This window comes from Microtus oregoni, unplaced genomic scaffold, assembly GCF_018167655.1.
Source record: "Microtus oregoni isolate MIOR12 unplaced genomic scaffold, Mior012 000007F_ref0000211, whole genome shotgun sequence".
NCBI lineage: Eukaryota > Metazoa > Chordata > Mammalia > Rodentia > Cricetidae > Microtus > Microtus oregoni.
The window spans coordinates 58,952,384-58,972,461 of NW_024543066.1; the positions used below are offsets into that span (position 1 = coordinate 58,952,384).

Genomic DNA, 20,078 nt, shown 5'->3' on the forward strand with positions numbered 1-20,078 from the left:
CTAGGATTCTTTAGGTTAGCGTGTAGCAGAGGCTGGCCCCATTTTGTGTTTGCAATCAATTGGTTCTTGTGGAAGCAGTCCATATTCTTTTACAGATACTGAAGGTTGAGACGGCTCGTCTATGCCCTCTCTGGGCACAGCTCACTGTAACCTACATGGCACATGTTTGTCTTGCCTTGCCTAAAAGTACGTTAATGCATTTTATTAATACTAAATTGTAAGACCGTTGATGCTTGGAATTGGTGTTCTTTGACTTTTCTATTTCCAGTATTACGGAGTGCAAGTGCCTTTACATAGTAGGGCTTCAATAAATTCTGGCGTCTAATTATGCTGTAACGTTGTAAAAACACATTAACCATCAAAAGTACTACATAACTTTTACCGACAGCGCTAGGTCTGCGGCCAAGGTGTCATTAGGGAGTCATTGTTATGCAAGTAAATACTGTACAGCAAAGGGTACGGCCAAGTGAAGGAACAAGGGGAACGCATAACTGGGCGGGACTGGTTTGTAAGAAGCGCTGTTTATTTTCCTCTGGTCGGTCCAGAAGGACTGCTTGGAGTAACTAGAATTTCAGCCCTCTTCTCAAATATTTTCATCCTTCTCACCTTTCGAGAACTACTCCTCCCGTTTCTATTTCTTCCCAAAGGGCCGGCGCCAACTGAGACGACCCCAAAGTCCTAAGAGTCCTCGCCGGGCTCCCAGCTCCCGGCTCAAAACTGCTTCAGCCTGGGGGCTCGGGCACGCGAGCCAAGAACGCGCGGGGTCACGCGCCGGGCAAGCGCCAAACTGGCCGCGGCCCCAGAACGGCCCTGAGGGCGGGGCTGCTGCGGGGCGGGGCGGGGCGGGACGGGGCGGGGCCGGCCGCGCCGGGCGGGAGGAGGCCCGGGGGCGGCTAGGGTGTCACCGCCAACCCGCTCCGGCCGGAAACGGGCTCTTGTTTCCGGCCGGACGGTCGAGACCCACCGATCCTGAACCAGCCGCTGGAGTCGGAGTGGCGACCCGGTGTGGAGCCGGCGGAAAGCCACTGGGGAGAGGCCAGTCTCGGCCAGTTCCCGGCTTGGCTCCGGCTCCAGTTCCTGTGGAGAGCAACAGTCGCGGTCGCAGTGTCCGCCTCCGCCTCCATCGTCGTCGGGGGAGGGGCCGCTCGGACCCCGGGGTCACTGCCGAGGAATGAGGAGAGGCGGCCGGGCCCCGCGCTCCGCCCCGGCCTAGAGCCTTGCCCTGAGAGTCGCGAGGGTAACGGAGCCCCCAGCCCTGACAACCCTCCCCGTCCTCCCCCGCCCCTCCCGCCTCTCCAGCGTCCCAAACTCTGCGCCTCGGAGCTCCACTGCTCCCTCTTTCTGACCAGACTTTACCTGAAGCCATCTCCCTTGAGCACCCGCTCCTCGCCTCGCCGTTCCCTGCTTGGTCCCCACCTTCCCTCTTCACGCCAGTCTTTTCACCTGCGTCCCGCGCTCCCAGCCCTGCCTGGCGGTTCCTGTCCTCTCCCGAGCTGTGCTGGGCAGTTTGGATGGTCCCCTCTTGTCCGCTAGGCTTTTGGGGAGGGATGGCGGAGTTTTAGGGGGGTCAAGATGCCGCTGACGGGCCCCCTCAAGCCAGTGGGATAAAGTTCTTTTGAAGTCATTATAAAAGTAAAATGAAAAGACAAGTTTGTGCTGCTTCTCGATAGCCAAAGGGAGGTGCGACCAGTGATGGAGGAAGGGTGAGGGGAGGGGGGAAGAAGGGAGGGAAGGAGGGAGAGAGAGAGAGAGAAAGAGGGAGGGAGGGAGGGAGAGAGAGAGAGAGAGAGGCTGTAAGTGTAGGTGTAGAAATTCTAGGGCAGGCTTATGGACTTTAGAAAAAAAGAAAAGTTGCTCTGAGCCGATGGAAACTTTCGAAGCTGCTGCTGAGTAAGCCGGGGGCTGCGTGATCTCACTCTTCTCATAATTACTAGGTTAACGGTGTGGCTCCTGTCGAGATGGAATGGGATTTGTTTACTGGGCCGGCGTATTTTTAGCCTGTCGGCTCACAAGGACCAGCCCTTAGAGTCTGTCTCTCCTCCCTGGTGATAGAGTGTCTATCTAACGTAGGTATCTTTTTCTGAGCGCAAGGCACATGTAAAAATGGGGAAATTGAAAGAAGTGGACGGATGAAATTTGATCTAAGAGGTTATCCCCTACCAAACACACACACACACACACACACTTCTAAGGGAATTTTCATGACTTGCAAAGCTAACTCGACTTTGGCATTTTCTTTCCTTATCTTTTGTGAGTACTACAGAAGATGTTTTATTTAGGAAACTAGAAGCTGGTAATTTGTCCGTCTTTGGCTTTTCCTACTATATACTTAGGAGGTCTTTCAGAAGGCAGGATCCCTTTGTCTCAAAACCTGTTTCAGAGGTGGAAAAGCAAAATAAGAAGTAGTAGTGGTGAGATGAATCCAAAAGAATAACTTATTTTAATTTTAGAAAATATGTTTCTTAATAAATGAGATTGTGTTCCTGAAGGGATGGAGAGCCAGACTTGTAGTTAAATGCTGGCCGTGCATAGCCGACAAATGAACACGCTCTAGGTAAACAATGAGGAATTAATTATGTTCTTTGCCCTCATTGTTTTCAGGCAGGTCTTTTCCGCTTACTAACCTGCTGTACTAGTCTATTGATATTTTGAAGACTGAGCAGAACTGCAAGATAAAAGAAATTGGCTGTTCCTCATGTGCAGAGCTGAATAGCAGTCTGTTCTAACTTCACTAGTGAGCTGGCATCTTCAGAACGCCTTCCTAACAGGCCAGTTTCTGTGTACTTAGAGACTGAACATGAACACAAATATTAGCTCATGCTACGAATAATTGAGAAGGCAAATATGCTGAAAAACATATATTCCAAAACCAAAATAGATTCTTTTTCGATTTTTCCCTCTCACTTTGGATTATCAGCACCTTTTGGCCAGTCATTATCCATTACCGTGAATAATTTAGAATTGAATAGATGTCTGCTTTGGACATTACACATTCAAATAGGAGGTAAAGATGGAAGTTTGTTTCCAAACTACTACTGATTTGTTTGTTTATTTTTGGTGGTCTGATTTGTCTTATTCCTTTCCTTTAGTACCAGGGACGATATCTGTGGAGGAGAAAAGAGTAAAACTTTGCCAAAGAAAACAGGCCTGTGCGCTGTATAAGGCAGGGTGGCAGCAGTGGGTTCTGGTGTGCTGTAGAAAGACAGACGACCAGCATGCACCGTGTTAGGTGCTCTGTGGTGGAGTTATATCACTAGTCTGAAAACTTCCTTGGCATAATCATTGCTTTATCTTTCTTTTCCTCTCCTACCCATTAGTGGAAAAATATCTCAATTGGAGTCTAAAATTGGATTAATAATCACATATATTCACTTGGAGTCTTGACTGTTAATAGATGTTTTAATCCTTGTGAATTGACTGGTGCCAATAGTAGTTATGACATATGGGTGATTTCTGTTTATAGCTGACTTCCTTTTGTTGAACTGTGTATATTATTCCACAGGGTGGGGAGTGAAGAGTTTGTAGAAACCTAGAAATAAGTGTAAAGCAAGCAGCCCAATAGATCCTCCACTATTCTTAGTTCTCAGAAGGCATTTTTAGAAATTTGAGGTACAGTGTGAGGTACATTGTGTAGCAGCCAAGTGAGCTATGATGGGACAATTTAGTATCACAAATGAATGTTCACATTGTTATGGGAGCATTGTATTGCTTGTGTTTCTGGACTCCCAGATGCCTCGAGTATTCTAACAGTACTGACTGAGACTATGAGAGAGAGAGAGAGAGAGAGAGAGAGAGAGAGAGAGAGAGAGAAAGTGTATGTCTGTGTCCGTGTCCTCCTTAGCACAAACACTTATCCCACCCAAGGGAAAAATCAGTCCTTGGGAATGTGATCTCAGTGATGTTTCCTATGTGGAATGGTGACTGGAATCTTAGTAGTGTCTGATAGATTCAGACAATTAAAATTCTGTGCAGGGCAGTTTTATCATGAACTGCTCAATTCACTTGGCTTTTTAAGATAATAGAAGAGAGGACTTAAACATTCCTTGCTGAATAATATTTGAGCACCCCTATGGATGAAGCAACCTGCAAACTCCAGTGGCAGCCTTTGGGGAGATAGATGTGAAACAGGTGACTTTTCCCTCGGAGTGGGAGGTGAGGGGTCAGGAGGTAATATATGGAACACAGAGCAGGGCGAAGGAGGATGGTGACATACATGGGAAGAGGCTTTAGTGTTTAAACACTTTAAAATGTCAGAAACTGTCTAAACAGTTATACTGGCATGTGGATGGGCTGGAGAAAACTTGAAGTAAGAAGGAATTAGTGAGATTAGACAGAGCTTTCTGAATCAGTATGTTGTGAAATGGACTTGGGAGATTATGGATTAGTCATATAAAACTATGGACTCTGGTTCTTCTTTATGACATGACCTTGCCCAGATCATTACCTATATAAGTGTGCACATTAAAGTCAATAAAAATCTTTTCTGTGTTAGGAATAAAAGAAAAAGATTTTCTGAGGGGCTGGGGGCTGTTGTCAGCCCTGCATAGATCGGTTGTGGTGGTGCATCTATGTGATCCCTGTACTTGGGAGGTTGAGGCAGGAGGATCAGAGGTTTCTGGGCACCCTTCCTTAGATGTGTAGTCAATTCAGACCCAGCCTGGGACACATGAAACCCAGTATCAAAAACCCAACAAAATCATTTTCCAAATAAAATATAGCATATACAGTGTGCAGCGATGGTCTGTATGAATGACTAAGTTATGTGTGAGAGTGACTGGGTAGAGTGTGGGCTGGTCAAGTCATGGGGAGTAAGAGGGTGGAAGGGACTGAGAGGCCAAACTGTTGGATGTGGATAGAAGGGTCAATAGAGTCATTGTAGGTCCTTGAACAAAGGATGGATTTAATGAGAAATATTGAGCCCTTTGGTCCAGGAACTCAGGGACAAGGAGTCAGGCAGGCGCCGGTACATTGTGACTCTTCTGCTTCTTTTCTGTACCATTCTGGCCCAAAGATATATAGCCAGTAGATGAACGATTCCATATAGAAGTTTTTGTATTTGTGTACCTTGCTGTCTGAGCTCTGCTTGTCCCTGTCCCATAATGCACCAGCCTGTGGAGAAATCGCAGGACTATGGCGGGGTTCTGCTCCAAAGCTTGTGGTAAGGATGACATCATATTTCCAGGGCATTTAGCTCTGCTAATGTTGAGCGTACTGGCATAAGAATGCAACGCTTTTTGAACAAATTTATTATTTTAAAAATGCATTATTTTGCTTGGTGGTGGTGGCACATGCCTTTAATTCCAGCGCTTGGAAGACAGAGGCAGGTGAATTTCTGTTTCAGGCCAGCCTGGTCTACAGAGCTAGTTCTAGGACAGCCTCGACTATCGAAGAAACCCTGCCTCGTAACCCCCACCCTGCCAAAAAAAAATTATTTTTAAAGCCAGACTTACTCTTTTGGGGGTTATACTGATGTTGAATTTACATTTCTAAACCTATATTATCTGATAGCAAGGAAAAGTCTGTAGGAATTTTACAATTGTAGAAGTACAATTGTACAGTTTGTACAATTTTGGCTTAAATATTTGGTTTTAGAAATCCACAAAATTGAAAGTCCATTTATAGGTAATTAAAACTAGACTATACTAAGTATCTTAATGTAGGCTAATTTAAAAAACTAAAGGTGAATGTGGCCTCTCAGGCTTTCTCCCTCATGCATAAGAACAGTTGGTCGATGATGTCTGTGTTCCAGCTAGACTGGATCTTCTTTCATCCTGTCTGGAGAACCCACTGCATTGTTAAAGACTAAGGTAGCTTTCTTGAAGGTCTTGGGCACTGAAAAACCTTCTCCAGCTATCTTAAAGGAAAATTCTCCGGTAATATGGCTAATTTAAAAAAGGGTGTGTATGAAAGAAAGGTCTCCATGTAACAGAAGCACACAGCTGTTCTTTAGTGGACTTGCCACTTGCCTTCATTCCTGCCAGCCGCCACCTTCTTGTAGTTATTACAAAACTATGCGTTTGTGATGTCATGAGCACAGGGTATTGCTGACCTCCAGTCAGGTAGTTGTACTTCTGAGTTGGAAACCAGAGGCAGCAAAGACAAGAATTTTATCATCTCTAGCTAGGTTGGGATTAAGTTCAACTGTGTTGTTTAGTGATATCTTATTCCTTTATTTCTTCTGAGAAATAGTTTGAAGTGAAAGGAGTTGGTTAAACTTGTTTTTATTCAGTTCTGTGCTAAGTGCTTGAATGAAGGACCAGGACAACATGCAGCTTCGTGTTCTTGAGTTTCGAGTTCGGCTGGAAGTCAGAGAAACGTTTGGATATTTTTTGAGCCTGTATTTACATGCGAGACACACTTTTAAATTGAAAGTATATTATGAATTGCATGGCCCAGGTCTTATGCCATAGACACTTTAGGAGAACAGTACTCTGGTAACTATGGAAGGTACACACAGGAATTATAAAGCATTTCAGATACTTTATAAAAGCACATTAGGGGAGCCAGGTATAGTGACACACACCTGTAATCCAAATCCTAGCACATGAGAGGCTGAAGACCAAAGATTGTGGGTTTCAGATCAATTGTAGCAGCATAGCAAACCATACACATGCACACACACACACATACACACACACACACCCCAAACGGAGGTGGCACACGCCTTTAATCCTAGCCCTTGGGAGGAAGAAGCAGGCAGATCTCTGTGAGTTCTAAGACAGCTACATAGAGAAAAACTAAAAACCAAACAAAAACCAAGACAGAACAACAGCAACAAAAACCAAGAAATCAAAGGGACCAAACAAAGTCCTAGAAACAAAATAGTATTCAAAATATTCTAGGAACGTTGATTAGATTGCCTGGAGTAGTAATGAAATGAGCATTATTTGGGGCTGTGTTTACAGGAAAAGGGAGTCTTAAAAGCTAGGCTAGTAAATTTATGTGTTAAAAGATAAAAAATAGGGAAAAGGGAACCTATTAAGTTTTTTTTTTTAATTAAAATCGTGATTGTTTTAAAGGGAATAGAGATTGATATCTGGAGTCTGAAGTGACGAGGCCTGAGAGTAATTTTGAAGGTTAAATACAGAAAAGAGTAGAAATGAGATAGTGAAAGACAAGTTGAGAACTGGGTGAGGGAGACCCAGGAGACGAGGAGTCAGATAGGACTTGTCAGGCCTGGGCTATAGGAGACACTGGCTGAGATAAAGTCATTAAGAAGATTTCTTTATTTTTACTTTTTAAAAATTTTTGTATGTATGTGATGTATATGGCAGGTCCTGCATGCATGTATATGTACCGTGGAAATTACTCTCTTGGCCAGGTTAGGGTGCCAGATTCCCTAAACCGTAGTTACAGTTGGTTGTGAGCTACCTAATGTGGGTGCTGGGTCCGCAACCCTGCTCCTCGGAGAAGAGCAGCAAGTGCTCTTAAATGCATAACCATCTCTGCAGCCTCATATTGCCTTATTTTTAAGGAAAACATGATGAGTTCAATTTGGGGTATACTTGATTTCAAATGGCACATGTTCGATGAAAGCTGATTTGGTTGCCAGAGTTGGGGTGGGGCAGTGGATAACAGGGTTATCACAAATATGCAATAGCTGTAGTTGTGTGAGGATGGGTTCAGAGAAAGCAGCACAGTGGATACTGGCAGGAATCCCGAGTGTTAGCATTTCTTCCTTTCGAGCCATCCCAGTTGCTTCTTCTTTCTCCTTTCCTGTTTATTTGGTTCTGTTTTCTAGTCTTTGCCCCGCCCAGTGTCTATTGGAGTCTCGCATCTTACAAACTTCTGTCCTAGGTGCTGGAGAGGTGGGAATGGGTCAGGAAAAATCTCTGCTCATAAGAAGCATAAGGGTCTAATTTAGTGGTTCTCAACCTGGTGGATCACGACCCCTTTTGGGGTTGCATAAATAGATATTTATAGTACTATTCATAACAGTAGCAAAATAAAAGTTATGCAAAAGCAAAAAGTTATGAAGTAGCAACAAAACAATATTTTGATGGGGGTCGCCGCAACATGAACTGTAGTAAAGGGTCACAGCATTAGGAAGGTGGAGAACAACGGGTCTAATTGAGAGATAGTAAATATATAGATGAAGTGTGGTAAAAGCTGTAATAAAGTTATGGGGTAGAGAACGGAGGCCCACACGTCATTTCTGCCATGGGTCTGCAACCACAGGACAAACAATTGGCCTCCCAGAGGATGACATTGGAAGGGAAGGTTGAGCTAAGCATGCAGCCTACAGGAGGCTGAGAGTAGCACACTGTATGCCGAGACTATAGCTTGAATAAAAAAGTAAAGGAATGAAACAGATTTATGTAGTGTCTAAGAAATTATGGATGGCAGACAAAATTGGGCAAGGCTGGATCATGTGGAGCTTTATCTCCTGTCAGTATGTCCATCCATCCATCCATCCATTATTTATTGAGATGGAGTTTCATGCTGTAACCTAGGCAGGCCTGGAATTTAACTACGTAACTCAGGCTGGTCTTGAACTTATGGCTGTTTCTTTGCCAGCCTCATAAGTGTTCCTAAGTACAGTTGTGAACCTCCATGCCTGACTTGTGTTTATTTTGTGGTGCTGAGAATTGAACTCAGTTTCGTGCTAGGTATGTGCTCTACCACTGGCGTGCTTTAACTGGTAGTGCCGTAAATGGGGGCGATAATAAGGATTATAAGCATATGGTGATAAGTTTCAAATCCAAGAAAGGTTATTTCAGTGGTGTCTAAAGTGTATTTGAAATGAACAAGGCAAAGGGCCTTTTGGTACTTTTCTGTTTAACCAGAGCATTTTTGTTGATGGAATTTATGGAGCTAGAGAATTGGAGGGATTACTATATTTTATTAATTTTCAAATTGAATACCTGAGGATTTAATCAGAATCACAGAGTAGTTTTAGTAGGTCAGTCTAGGATTCAGTCTTGTGACTGACCTTTGGCAGGTGATTAATAAATGTGAGGTCACCACACTGTTCGCCCTCTCTGCTGTCCTGTTTCAGTGTTTGTTTCATTCTCCCTCCTTGTGTTGTGCTACAAGACAGAAGGGCTTATTATTACCCCCATCCCACTGTCATTTTTAACCAAAGGGAACAATGATATTTCCCAAGATTTGATTGAGAAAATCCTGCTTTGAAAGTACTACTTAGGAGGGACTTTTGACTGGGTCAATTAGGTGTCTAGAAGGTATTATTAGGATATCTTTTAATTGTGGAAGGAGATTGGTTTTAATGGGAGTTTATGTGTCATTTTTTGCTGGGAAAAACAGGATCAGATAGGGAACGTTTTCAGTTTCCTGATTCCCTTGAGGAAGTTAAGACTCTGGGGAGTGTGGAAGGATGGGTACCTTCTGATGGCCTTCCTCAGATCTTGACTGACTTGCGATTTTCTTCTGTTTTCTGAGCTGTGTCAACATCTTCCCCAGAAAAGGGCTTTGGTTTGGAAGCTGTCCACTTCAGCAGATCTGCCAATTCTTGATTCTTTCTCAAGTGGGCAAGGGTACATTTTGTTTTTGTTTATGAGTGTTGGGGGAGGGGAGAAAGGAGGTACAGAAGAACTACTCACAGCCAGTCCTTGTCTGGATTCCTCTGTAGCTGGAAGTTTCCTTGGCTTTGTTTTGGGGGAGATGACTTTGCTCCACCGGCATTTAAGTTATTTGGGAAGGTGGTTCTCACTCCCCTCAGCTATCTGATTTGGGATGGCAATATAAAAACTTCATTCTTAACCAGTTTGTCAACCCTACTCCGCCCTGTTCTAGACGCTTCTTGTGTGTACTGTGTGAAGTATTTATGACTCCAGCCTAAAATGAAACCGATCACGTGTTCTCTCGAAACAGCAGTTCTTAACATGTGGGTCGCAACCCCTTTGGGGGTTGTTGAAGGACCCTTTCACAGGGGTTGATCAGATATCCTACATATCAGATGTTTACATTACAATTCATATCAGTAGCAAAATTACAATTATCAAGTAGCAACAAAATTTTATGGTTTGTTGGGGGTCACCATCACATGGTGGTGTATTATAGAGGAAGATTTGTATTAAAGAGTTACAGCATTAGGATGGTTGAAAACTACTGCCTTAAAAGTTTAGAGGAACTATCCCGCTTCTGAGTGTTACTATTGCATTAATGGCCCTTATTTCTGGCTTTCCTCTGTTGTGCGAGGCATCAGCCCCAGGGTCACCTTTGCATGTTAGGCGTGTGCTCTGCTGCTGAGCTCTATTCCCCAACCCATGATTCCCGGAGTTTGCCAGCTGCCTACCCATCCTTTTCAATTTTTTTTTTAATTTTATTTTGAGACATGGTTTCTCTTTATAACCCTGGCTTTCCTGGAATTCACTATATAGACCAGGCTGTTCTGGAATTTAGAGATCCACCTGCCTCTGCCTCCTGTGTGCTGGGATTAAAGGCGTGTACCACCACTGCCTGGCTGCTTTTCAGTTTTTCATGAGGAGCTATTTTAAACATTTAGGAAGTTTTAGGGAAAAAGCCCTAACATAATTTTGAGTCCACAACTCAAATCTAAAGAATATTACTATTTTATCATATTTGTTTTAGATGTCTTACACTCTTTAAAATATTTTACAAATATAGCTGAAGTCTAACCTACATCCATCCCCCTTCCTCTTTTCAAGAAGAGACTGTGGGCCTGATCATTTCATTTTAGAGTTTATAATTTTTTTCCTACATATTGTATATTCATAAACATGTTTATGTATATTGTATAAATCTTATGTAAGTAGTCTTACTATTGTCAACAGATGATACAGTGTTTGCAGTGTTCTCAAAATCGCTTTCTCAGATGTGTCTAGATGTGGATCTAGTTCATGCTGCCACTTAATCTTTAAGTTTACTTCCTCTTTCCACTGCTAAAGAGCCCCGACAGCCGTTAAGATCTGGGTTCAGTCTTTCACAGCATCTTTCTTGTTTTGTCTCCCAGTAGGATGCGACCGACTGTAGCACTGCTGATCTGTACTGTGTTATTGGTACTTGTCATATAGTATTTGTATGTTCTCATCCTTTGGCTTATTTGTGCCATTGGTATACCTCTTCTAAGCACGGTAAGTGCCTTAAAAACAGACAAGTAGTCCCTTATTTTTGTTTTCCTTGTGGGTCTTACCACAGTAAGCATTTAGTAACAATTAGTCATGATTAGTGATTAAATGGTCAGATTAATAAAAAATAAGGGTCTGTTGAGTTAGTGAACTCTTATTTTAATTTAAAAATTGGAGATGTCCCTATAAAAGTAAAATTTACAAAGAAACATCCTGCAATAAAAGTATATTGAAATATACATAAAGTACACTCAAGACTAATTTCCTGCAGGGAGTCAGAGCACAGTCCTTGGAAGTTGTATCAGAAATGGATAGGTGATATCATCGCAGTGGGGAAACTCTTGGGAATTGATCCTGGTGACTTTTGATCATTGTGTGCTCCTGTGGCCAGACTCACTTCAATAGCTATCAGATTCTGCTTTTGTCATCAAGGTCTTGATATCCTCATTAGAGATGAATATTCACACACACACACACACACACACACACACACACACCAACCTCTGTTTACTTACTAAATGCTGCTGAAGACCAGGAAATTTTGACCTAAAGAAGAAAACGTGGTACACACATTCCTACATACACATGTGTACAAGTATTTTTAACCATGTCTCCCACCTCCAGCACACATTCTTTTTTATTTATTTATTTATTTGTTTGTTTGTTTAGGTTTTCGAGACAGGGTTTCTCTGTGTAGCTTTAGAGCCTGTTCTGGAACTAGCTCTTGTAGACCAGGCTGGCCTCGAACTCACAGAGATCTGCCTGCCTCTGCCTCCCGAGTGCTGGGATTAAAGGAGTACGCCACCACCACCCGGCCAGCACACATTCTTACATACATGTGTGCATGTACTTTTAGCCATGTCTCCTCCCACATCCCGCTTCTCAACTTTTTTTTTTTTTTTTTTTTTGAGATGAGGTCTAACTATGTAGCTCACACTGGCCTGTTCCAGAATTCACAGTCCTGCCTCAGCCTACGCACTGTGGGATTACCAGAATTATTTTTGTTGTTTTTTGAGACAGGGTTTCTCTGTGTAGGCCTGGCTGTCCTGTAGACCAGGCTAGCTACTAACTCAGAGATTCACCTGCCTCTGCCTCTGGGATTAAAATCATGCCCCACCACTGCCCAACTCGCTCGCTTCCTTTCTCCCTCCCATCCTTTTTTTTTTTTTTTTTTTAAATTGAGGAGGCCTAGGTTGTTGGTTGGTTACACATCTTTAATCCCAGCACTCAGGAGGCAGAGGCAGAGAGACAGGTGAATCTCTTGAGTTCTTGTTTAGCCTGAACTACAAAGTGAGTTCCAGGACAGCCAGGGCTACACAGAAAAACTCTGTCTTAACAAACAAACAAATGAACAAACAAAATTGAAGGCAGGATGTTTCAAAAGCTACAGATGATTGTTTTAAAAGCTTCAAAAGCTACAGATGATTGTTTTAAAAGCTTCAAAGTCATACTAGTTCTGCAGCCTAAAGCCCTAACAAAACATTGTTTGGACCTCAGTGATTTGCCTAACCCCAAGTAAGAGTTAACTATTAAGCCGGGCGGTGGTAGCGCACGCCTTTCATCCCAGCACTTGGGAGGCAGAGGCAGGAGGATCTCTGTGAGTCCGAGGCCAGCCTGGTCTACAAGAGCTAGTTCCAGGACAGGAACCAAAAGTCACGGAGAAACCCTGTCTCGAAAAATCCAAAAAATAAAAAATAAATAAAAAAAATAAAAAGAGTTAACTATTAAGGTAACTGTATGAACAGTCAAATATTAGTAATTTTATCTACTTAAGTTTGTATGTTTAACATAAAGTTTAATTTCCTCTTGGAGTTCCGAAGCATAATATCATGAAGTTTTTGAAGTAGATAATCCCAAATTCAATTATATTTCTGAAATGTACTTCTGAATTTTACTTCAACTACTTTTTTTTACAGTTATCGTTAGGTCAAATTTTGGTGGAGTGTCTCTTTTGGATCACATGAAGGTTGTAAGGGAATGTGTGGGGCTAGAGTGGCTTCTATTAATGTCGTCAGAATTAAGATGTTAATAATTAGGGCTACAGAGATAGCTCAGTCGGTAACTTAGCTTTGGCCAAGAAGCCTAAGAGGTGCCGGGCATGGTGGTGCACGCCTTTAATCCTAACACATGGGAAGCAGAGGGAGGTGGATCTCTGTGAGTTTGAGGGCAACCTGGTCTACAAAGCGAGTTCCAGTACAGCCAGGGCTACACAGAGAAACCCTGTCTCAAAAAACAAAAACATAAACAAAACAAAACAAAAAGCCTGAGATGAAAAATATGCTGTGAGCTGGGCGGTGGTGGCGCACGCCTTTAATCCCAGCACTCGGGAGGCAGAGGCAGGCGGATCTCTGTGAGTTCGAGACCAGCCTGGTCTACAAGAGCTAGTTCCAGGACAGGCTCCAAAGCTACAGAGAAACCCTGTCTCGAAAAACTACAAAAAAAAAAAAGAAAAATATGCTGTGACTATATACATGTAATTGTGTTGGTTTAATAAGTTTACATAGTCCATAAATGATACCCGCCCCCTTTGACTGTCTCCATAGGGAGATTTGGTGTTGGAGAAAATTGCCTGTGGCCTAGACTTTATTTAGGAACTTGGGGAAGGAAGAGGGAAGGAGCTCTAGCCCCAGACTATTCTACTACCTTGTGGTTCCCAGAGTATTCTTAGGTTGGGAAGATGCTGAAGTCAGGGAAAGAGCAAAGAAGCAGAGGTTAGATATTGCAGAATAGGACTATGGACAGGAGCATAGCATCTTTCCCTAACTCTTCAAAACCTGGTGGAGGGTGTTATGGAAGTCTTGTAATTTAACTATCTCCAGGCTGTATACTAACAGTTAATTGGATAACATTATATGAAAAATATATCTGGAAAGGTCAATTTTGTGTTCTTTAGTAGGATTTCTTCCCTTCCCCTCTCTCTCTCTCTCTCGCTCTTTTTTTTTGATTTCTCGAGACAGGGTTTCTCTGTAGCTTTGGAGCCTGTCCTGGAACTAGCTCTTCTAAACCAGGCTGGCCTCGAACTCACAGAGATCCACCTGCCTCTGCCTCCCGAGTGCTGGGATTAAAGGCGTGCGCCACCACCGCCCGGCCCTCCCTCTCTCTTTCCTTCGGTCAAAGCTATTTTAAATGCGTTAATCCTTTTGTGCATTCTAAAAGTATTTTTATTTTATTTATTTATTTTATGTGCATTGGTGTTTTGCTTGCATGCATGTCTGTGAGAGGGTGTTAGATCCCCTGGAGCTGGAGTTACAGACAGTTGTGAGCTGCCATGTACTCGATGGGAATTGAACCTGGGTTCTCTGAAGAACAGCCAGCGCTCCTAACCACTGAACCATCTCTCCAGCCCCTTTTTTGTGCCTTTTGAATCATTAGCAGCTAAGAGCAAAGGAAAAGGAGCTTTCTTCTTTGAGACCATGATGTTAGTAAAGCTTGCTGTTCTGTGGAGCTGGTCTCCGTGGAGGAGCTGAGGTCCAGACGTGGGGAAATGTGTGTTGACAGCTACACGTGTTAGGCAGCAAGTTCTTGTCTGCTGTTAGAGCCCGCTGTGAACACCTGCTTCTGTTTCTTTTGATTTACCATCACTTACTAAGGGACAAGTCTCTGATGTCCTTTGTTCTTGCCTGCTATTGTTTACCTACTGACCAGAGATAGAGATTCCCCATTACTTTTCTCAGAATCCTGAAAAAGATATTGAAAATTAGACTTAAGTGTTGCCGTATCCTAGCTTCTTTCACATCATCTTTGTAATTTTTTTATAATATACTTGTTCATCATGGAAATTAAGATTGTGTAAATTTCCTTTGGTGTTTGCTGACTGGTGAAGATGATACATTCCTGTCTCCTGAGCACTGTCTGTGTACTCGGCTCTGGGCAGATGCACCAGAGTGATGCTAAGAAGGTGTTGTCCAGTAAATAAGAGTAAGAGGATAGGTCCTGTGGGAATCCACATTCTGGGTTAGATAGGACTCTCTCTCTCTCTCTCTCTCTCTCTCTCTTTCACACACACACACACACACACACACACACACATACACACACACACACACTGAGAAACAAATGCAGACTTTGTAGCATATATAGCATCATACAGCATTTTAGACCTAAAGGAACTTTACATGTTACTATCATTTTCTAGCTGAGGAAAACAAGGACCAGAAAATTTGAATTACTTGTCCAAGATGGTAATTAACAACAAACATTGTTTGTATATTTGCTTTCTGAAAAGTTGGGCCTCCGGTATAGAGTTATATGCATCAAGAAATTAATAATTAGGACTTGGGAGATAGCTCAGTTCTTAAAGTTCTTGTCAATCACAAGCATGAGGACGTTAGTTTGATCTCTGTTACCCATATAGCCAAGCTGTCTGTGGTGTTGGTGGTAATGCTGGTAATCCCTGAACTAGGGAGGGGGAGACAGGCAGGTCCCTGGGTTTCAGTGGCCAGTCAGACTAACATACAAGATGTGCTCCAAGCTAGTGAGAGATCCTGCCTCAAATAAATAAACAGTTGTAAGTGAACAAATAATAGTAAAAGTGAACTAACACCTAATACAATTCTCTGGCCTCCATGTACAAACCACATGTGCACCCACATTGTCTGTCTGTCCACAGTGTGCACGTGCGTACACATGAACATTTTGAGTACTAAGTATTTGCAAACATGGGGCCTGGAGAGATGGCTCAGTGGTTAAAAGCACTGCCTGCTTTTCTAAAGGTTCTGAGTTCAATTCCCAGCATCCACATGGTGGCTCACAACCATCTGTAATGAGATCTGGTGCTCCCTTCTGGCCTGTAGGCATGTATGCAGGCAGAATACTATAAGCACAACAAATAAATCTTTAAAAAAAATAAATATTTGCAAACAAGATAAATATTAATGCAAAGTCATGAACACTAAATATTAAGTGCGGAATCAATTCATGTAGCATTCTGTATAAGTATGGAAGGTAGAGGTAAAAATTTCCACTAATGAATAGTGAGGAATCTGAGTGATTTGGAGAGAAATACAATTTAGTAATTCTTATTGTGGGAAAGGGGTAGATAATAATGTGCATATTTTCAAATAGTTTAGGGCAATAGGAAAGCTTCGTTAGGTTGGTTTGGGATATTTTTCTTGGGAAGATTTCCCTCATGGGAACCTTTGGAAAACACTGGTTCTAGCCAGAAGCTTTCAGCTAATACTGAATTGAGAATTGAAGTCACTAGTTTGTTTGCTTCCAGTGAGCAATGGAGCTCAGCCTGGAGCTCTCTCGACTGTCTGTTCTTCAATGTTCTCTCTTACCGTATCATATTGCTTAGGAGGAGGTAGGTCGTGGCTAAAAGTGCAGATCAGAAGCCTGGGAAATGGAATGGGAAGTTAAAGACCACATTATGATGAGGTCTAACCACAGGCTGTTTCAGTTCTGGATAGGTTTTCTGTGCACTTAAACACTACTGTGTACTCACAGCTGTCATGCTCAACATGCACTACAACAAGTAATTAGTGTTGTCTTCTTTTGAGGCTCAGCTCTTTGTATTCAAAGGGAAAGATTCTTTTGGAATTTGGACTTAAATGTATATTCTTTCTCTCAGTTTTAAAGATGAAATAATTTTTCCCTTGCAAGTAGAATGGCTGCTTGGGTTAGCAAGCTGTAAGTAATGTCTTTTTGGAGGACGTGAGTCTGAAGTCAGCTCTTGCTGGTTTATGTTGTCAGCGATTGACAACTTACATAGGTGTTCTTCCCTACAGGGAGGTGAGTACCGTGAAGCTGTTAGTACTTTTACTAACAGATAAGAGGCTTGTATGTGTCTTTAAAATATGTAACCAGACTCATTAAGGTAGTGCTCCTTCTCACCTTCTTTTCTTTTTGGCCATGATTTTATCTACGTATTGACAGATGCCCAACGATTCAGAGTAACATTTTCTGTATCACCATTTGTTATTCTTCAACTGTAAAGGCCTAGCACTGCTCTTAATTTCATCTACGTTTGCTGGGGTTTGTGGCCAGATTTCTAGTAGTAAACAGCTTCCAGCACTTGGTTTCTAGGGCCCATACCCCATTTTGTTCTCTGCCAGGGTCTCTGTCATAACTTGTGACCTAGCTGGAGAAAAAAAGGAAGACGGTACTACTGTTTGATTGTAGATCCTATCCTGACTTCCACCTGGCACTTTATATCTCATTTAGTACAGCAGTCCCTTAAGGTAGCTATTCTTACACACAATGACAGATGAATTATTTAAAATAGTCATTGCTGTTGCTGAGGCACTGCGCTGAGTACTAAACACTAAGGCACTGAGCACTAAAGTGCTGAGAATACTGTAGTGAATGTCACAGGAGGTCTCTGCCAGGGTTACAAAGAGGCTGAACAACTTACCCAAGGTTACAAGAAGAAGAGGGATAGAGCTAGGATTTAGATAGAGCTTTGGTGGACTTCAGAGATAATGTCTGCAACCTTTATTACATTAGACTGTCATTTACATATATTGTATATAAATGACAATCTTTAAATACATAAGTAAGAGAAGTATGAAAATAGCTGGAATCCTGTGAATTCCTCTGTTTCAAAGGCTCTTGAATACAAGAAATGTGTCTGCGCTGACAGCCCACCTGCCCATAATACCTTTTCTTTTTCCCCCCTACTTATACCCGGGCATAAACTGGACACTGTGGCCTGCTTTAGACCACGTGCTTTGAAGACTGGGAAGAATTAGCATCCTAGGCTTCCTGAACGTTCCATGCACAGTCTCATGTTCTCACTTTTCACTTGGTGGTGAGTAATGCATTAACAGTGTCATGTAGTTATTCCAGTTGGGACATTTTTCTTTTACCTAGTTCTTCCTTTTGAATATGTGACCAGGAACACTTTGGTTAGATTTACCTTCTGCAGCTCATTCAATTAGAAAATGTTTTCTGTATTATAATTCTAGGAAAGAGTTTTGAGATGGGAAGAACATAAAGAATTGGGTATCCTTTGCCTAGCCATGTATCAGTTTTATTTGTATTCTAAGTTGATTCTTTAGCTCATGTTATAAAAGAGAGTACTCATTGTAGTTGTTATTATTATTATTATTATTGGTTTTTTTCTGGGGGGAGGGGACAGGGGTTCTCATGTAATAGCCCTGGCTGTTCTGGGCTGGCTTTGTAGAGCAGGTTGCCCTCGAACTCATAAAGATCAGTCTGCCTCAACCTTTTGAGTGTGGGATTAAAAGTGTGCACCACTACATGGCTTGAGAGTATTATTATTTTTTGAGAGTATTATTTTTAAATTATGGCCATTGTTACCATGTGTCAATACCTGGGATAAGTGATATTCAACAGTTTCAAAATAGGCACAAAGATTTCTTTTAGAAATTACTAGAAAGCATTACAGATGCTTAAGACTCAGAATCTGAATTCCATTTGTGTTCTAGAGTTTAGGTAGGACCAAAGTTATAGGTATTAGAAGTATTTAGTATTGAGGATGCTGTCAGTTTTATACTGGGTGTTGTATATAGCTTCTGCTGCTTTCCATGACTGAAGCTAAAATCCAATTGGAACTGTGCTCAGGTTGCTTTTGTCATAGCCACCAGCTGTAGCCTTCTGAATAACTGGTGACTTGTAACAGGAAGGACAGTAGTGGGGCACACAGCTGTCTAGCCTGTCCTACAAGGAGCTTAGCCTGCTCCTGAACCTCCTGCTCTTGAACCTCTCCATCCCAGTTCTATATAACACTCTTCATCAGGTTATACAGAAGACAGACAGCTTAGGCAGGACGGGACATGAAAATCTGCCAATATCCCAAGAATGCCTGTAGCTTTATATTTACAAGCAGGGGCTTTTGTAGGATTTTGTCAGTAACATTGTCAAGTATAATATGCATCTTACAGCTGTGCCCAGACCTTGCTTTTTGTGCAGACTGAGCCCCATCCACATACACATGTGTCTGTTATGACTTTCCAGATCTGCAAAACACTCAGGTTAGCATTATGTTATCTATATAACAAAACCTTTTCCAGAGGACGGGCAGGGCAAGGCATCCTGAACCACCGTTCCATAATAAATTGTGGGGTTACAAAGATACTTCAGTGGAGCACTCTGAAAGTCTGTTGTCATGGATTCTGAGCAAGTGGCAAGGTGATCCCAGAAGTTTACTACTAAGATACTAAAGGCACATATCAGTGAGGTCTAATATAGCACGGAAACGTTCCATCTATTTGTATCATTTTTTTCCTCCATAGATCAAGGGTGGGTACAAAGCATGGATGGGAGGTGCTAACTTAATTAGCTCCCTGTAGCCCTCAACTATTCTGCGCCATTACATCTCCATATCCTGGAGCTCTTCCATGAAGCCTCCTTACATCTCTCCACACCTGATGAATTCAGTGGGCCTGACTTTATCTGCTCAGACCTCCTACCCAGGACCACAGGGGAACATGGTCTTGCTGTACCTGCAGGCTTCCTGGGTCAGACAGGCCCTGTGTTGACACTGTACCTGCTGTTGAGGGAGTTCCTGGCTGGTCTTTTGTTGGAGGAAAACATGCTCTCCTCAATCTAGGGGATAATTACCCACTCCCGGGACAGGCTTGATGGTTTTTAACCTGTGTTCTACAGCAGATGTCTTCAGTGAACTGCTCTTTGGGCTTTAAAGCCGCCCAGAAAGCACTTTAGCACACAATTTGACTTTCTGTGAACTCTTTCCTTACAGACTCCAGCTCAACACAAATCTTGCCACATTTGTCTTTGAGTAATCCAGACAGACCTCTTCCTCTGCTTTTTTTCTTTCTTTCTTCCTTTCTTCCTTCCTTCCTTCCTTTCCTTTTTTAAGTATTTTTATTTTATGTACATTGGTGTTTTGCTTGTATGTATGTCTATCTGTGTGAGGATGTCTGATCCCCTGGAATTAGAGTTACTGACAGTTGTGAGCTGTCATGTGGGTGCTGGGAATTGAACTTGGGTTTTCTAGAAGAGCAACCAGTGCTCTTAACTGCTGAGTACTTTTTGAAGATCTAACATAAAGTAGAGTGGGCACAGGGGCGAATTCCTTTAACACCAGCACTGTGAAGGCTGGGAAGG

At 42.6% G+C, this 20,078-nt stretch overlaps 1 protein-coding gene across 1 annotated transcript in view; it reads left to right on the forward strand.

Annotated features, from left to right (window-relative positions):
• The first annotated feature begins 950 nt into the window (after positions 1-950).
• LOC121450484 (OTU domain-containing protein 7B) overlaps positions 951-20,078 on the forward strand; it is a 60,094-nt gene continuing 40,966 nt past the window's right edge. The window contains exon 1 of the mRNA XM_041655410.1: positions 951-1,237. The gene's annotated coding sequence lies outside the window, so the exon portion shown is untranslated. The remainder of the gene's footprint in view (positions 1,238-20,078) is intronic.